This window comes from Pelodiscus sinensis, chromosome 1 (genome assembly GCF_049634645.1).
Source record: "Pelodiscus sinensis isolate JC-2024 chromosome 1, ASM4963464v1, whole genome shotgun sequence".
In the NCBI taxonomy this organism is placed as follows: domain Eukaryota; kingdom Metazoa; phylum Chordata; order Testudines; family Trionychidae; genus Pelodiscus; species Pelodiscus sinensis.
In genome coordinates, this window is record NC_134711.1 from 83,202,140 (window position 1) to 83,205,751 (window position 3,612).

The window sequence follows — 3,612 nt, forward strand, 5'->3', positions numbered from 1 at the left end:
AGGACACTCTCTCAATGACTTAACCACCTGCATTCTGCTACAAAGACCTTTTACATCTGCACTTGAAAGGGAATCCTCTGAACTGTCATTCATGTTAAAATTCGACACTCTCCGAGAAGGAATGAACAAAGACTCTAACTATCTTACCCATTACCAAGATAGCTTCCCCAATTATCACCTCTAATACCATTAGCTCACAGACATCTAACTCTCCCCACCTCTAATATAATTAATTCACAGACACTTACCTTCCTTCCTTCCCCCCCCTATCTCCCTCCTGTTCTGAAATGTGATTTGTCCTTTTCATATGTGTTCATTTTTTTAATTGTATCCTTTGGTATATATGGTTGTGACAATTTTCTTCCACTATTTGATCTGAGGAAATGGGTCTGGCCCAGGAAAGCTCATCATCTAATAAACCATCTTGTTAGTCTTTAAAGGGCTACATAGTCCTGCATTTTAATTCTAGTCTGTCTCTCAGCTGAGGACTGTTAAATAGCCATGCTGGGAAACTGCTCAACAGGCAATTCCTCGTTAGTATAGTGGTTAGTATCCCCGCCTGTCACGCGGGAGACCGGGGTTCAATTCCCCGACGGGGAGGCAGCTGAATTTTTTTTTTTAAATTTCTAGTACTGAAGTGTTGATTTGTATAGCTCATCATAAAACCGAAAACCACAATAGCATTATAAACCAATCACGTTCATTTTTTCAACATATTCCAATTCGTTTTCAGTTTTGTTTTAAACAATGTTTTAAAAAGTGAGGGTTTCAAAAAGTTATGCGCCTCCCCGTCGGGGAATCGAACCCCGGTCTCCCGCGTGACAGGCGGGGATACTTACCACTATACTAACGAGGAGCTGCGTAGCACAGGGCTGCGCAGCGCTGCCCTTATGTCTCCAGTACCAGGGGTGAATGTGGCCAGGTAACTAGGAGCGATCACGGCGCCCGCTACCAGCTGGGCGGCGGGGGCTGCGGGACACAAGCGCGTAAGTTGGGGGAGGGGTGTAGGGCACCCTGGAGTCCTGCTGCGGTTCAGAGCCTGCGGGGAGCGGGGCGAGAGAGGAGCTGCTGGGAGCAGTAGGGCGGGTGCTGGAGGGGGAGGTGCGGTGAGTTGTGGGGCAGCGGCTGCGGGGGGAGGGGAGGCGGAGGTGCTGTTCTGGGGAGCGGGGCGGGGTCTGCTGCCGGGCTCCTCGTAGGGGCCGTTAGGCGCCCTGGCCACGTGGCTCCGCGTGAGGCGAACGGGCTGTTCCCCGCCTCGAGCTCCCGGGGACGCTCAGTGCTGGGGGGCGGGAAGCGAGGGAGGCGCGCGGCAAGGTGGGATGAGGCGAGCGCGCGGAGTTGCGGTCCGGGTGCGGCGGTTAGTGAGTTCTAACGTGATGCGCAGCAAAGCTCAGCAGGACCTCGTGGCGCAACGGTAGCGCGTCTGACTCCAGATCAGAAGGCTGCGTGTTCGAATCACGTCGGGGTCAATAAAATCATTTTTGGCTTTTCTTCCTCCTTCATATCTGGCTCATTGTTTAACCGTCCGCCCTGCACAAGCCTTGCTGCTAGTCCCAGCCCCATGTCCTGAGCCTGCCATTGCTCCTGCTAGGGGCCGAGACCCAGCTACAAAAGGGAGAGCGGCCCAGAGCACGTGGCCTCCAGTAGCCCCAGACAGCTGGGCTGCACCAGGAGACCCGGCTCTCAGCCGTTTTGTGGCAAGAAATGGCCCGGGGGGAAGGACGTTATTTGTTTTCAGTCCTGCAACCTGAAAACCCCTATTTCCTTTCCCAAGTGTGGCCTCCCTCAGTTTATGGCAGCATAGCTCACACTGACCCAGCCCCCCCCATGGGGGCTGAGTGATCCATTCTAGGTGTCTTTGCATAGTGACTTCACTTAGGGACTTGGCTACACCTACCCTGGAGTACCCATAGGGACACGACTCAAAGAAGAAGATAGCAATAAGGATGGGGTTTGGAGATGTGTCCCCCTATGGATGCGCCTCTAGGTGTAGCCACATTCCCCACCCCACAGATTGGGGACACAAAGAAACCTAAAGCGGGGCACCCATAGGGACAATAGCTGTAGAAAAATCGATATTTCCCGGAAAAGCTATATTTTCAGGTGAAGGGATGTTTTGGCAAGTAGAGCCATACAGGTCCCATACTTTGGGAGACCCTGTAGCAGCTACTTCAGCCACCCTACAGACAAGACTGGCCTGGTCCGGGATGGCCTGAAGAATTATCTGGGGGTCTGGTACTGGGCAGCAGCAGGGATCAGGCCCCCCATTGCATTCACTGGGAGCCAGAGCAACCCAGCAGTCTGCTCTGCCGCACCCCCATCTCTCAGCCCACTGTGCTCCTCTTCACTATGCCCATGGTAAATAGTGCAACTTGGCCCTAGCCTCACCACTTTCCACCACCACAGTGAAGAGGAGTACAAGTGATTGGGAGATGGGCAGCATGGTGAGTGCAGGGGGTAGGGGACCCCTACTGCTCTCCCACACCACGTCCTCCCCTCCCCCCCCAGTAATCCCCTGACACGTGTAAATCATAGAAGGGGTGTAGTAGGGGCAGCAGGAGGTGGAGCAGGTGCAGGAAGGAGTGGAACAGGGGCAGAGCTTGGGGGAAGGGGTGTAGTAGGGACAGGGCCTGAAGCAGAGAGGGGTTGCCCCAGATCCCACAGCCCTCTAGGGACAGCCGTGTTGGCAAGCAGGTCTCAGCCACCTAGCCGGCTTTGTGTGTTAACATTATGAGTGGTATCTAAATACTGCTAACTGCAATACTAGCTTGGAAGCATTGATCTTTTAAACATAGAGCAAAGACATATTTGTTGGGCATCCACGTCTGGAGATATTAGCCACCCCAGTATCTTAACGATTTTTCCTGGCAATAAATACAAATGATTCCAACCAAATTGCAATGCAGTGCAGTGATTATACTACAGAATATACTCTCATACATGAGCCCCAAAATAAATTGTCTTCTGTATAGATTTCACATTTTTGTATAGTTCTTATTTTTTATCCTGAAGGATTGATTAGTATGTGAAAAGAAAACGAAATGTGCATATATATTTAAGTCATTTAAATTACTGGATTAAAAAGTGTATGAAAATAGAATCGTACAGCCATTGCAAATTGACTGACCACTTTTCACTTATCAATATTTTCAAACATATCTATCATCAGGAAACCTGATATTAATTAATTAATAACTGTACAAGTCTTTCAGGACTAAGTCAATGAAAATAGAAGAGACATAGATCCTGATTTAGCAAACCATTTCAGTGCATAGTTATTTAAGCACTTAGTCACATGCTTACCCAAGCACATAAGTTCATCACTATATAGCTTCAATGGAACTACTGATCACTCACAGCCATTGTGAATTATTATTGCTGTACTAACATATTAGTAAAAAGCCCATCAGTTAAAATTGTTATTCTATCTGTATTTATGGAGCTACAACTTGCAAATGTATAAGAATAGATTTTTATAACGCATTTAAAAAGACGTGGTCCTTATGCCAAAGATCTTACAATTTAAATGAGAGAAATATTATATAAAGATGCTAGTACATATATATGAAAGTGAAGAAATAGTCTCAAGAAAGAGCTATTAGGGTAGGTAAA

General features: G+C 48.5%; 3 non-coding genes across 3 annotated transcripts; 2 read left to right on the forward strand and 1 right to left on the reverse strand.

The window, feature by feature from the left end:
- The first annotated feature begins 528 nt into the window (after positions 1-528).
- Positions 529-600, forward strand: TRNAD-GUC (transfer RNA aspartic acid (anticodon GUC)). The gene has a single exon. It is a non-coding gene; the product is annotated as a tRNA-Asp (tRNA).
- A 184-nt stretch (positions 601-784) lies between these two features.
- TRNAD-GUC (transfer RNA aspartic acid (anticodon GUC)) lies at positions 785-856 on the reverse strand. Its single transcript has one exon. It is a non-coding gene; the product is annotated as a tRNA-Asp (tRNA).
- Positions 857-1,397: 541 nt separating this feature from the next.
- TRNAW-CCA (transfer RNA tryptophan (anticodon CCA)) lies at positions 1,398-1,469 on the forward strand. Its single transcript has one exon. It is a non-coding gene; the product is annotated as a tRNA-Trp (tRNA).
- Positions 1,470-3,612: the final 2,143 nt, after the last annotated feature.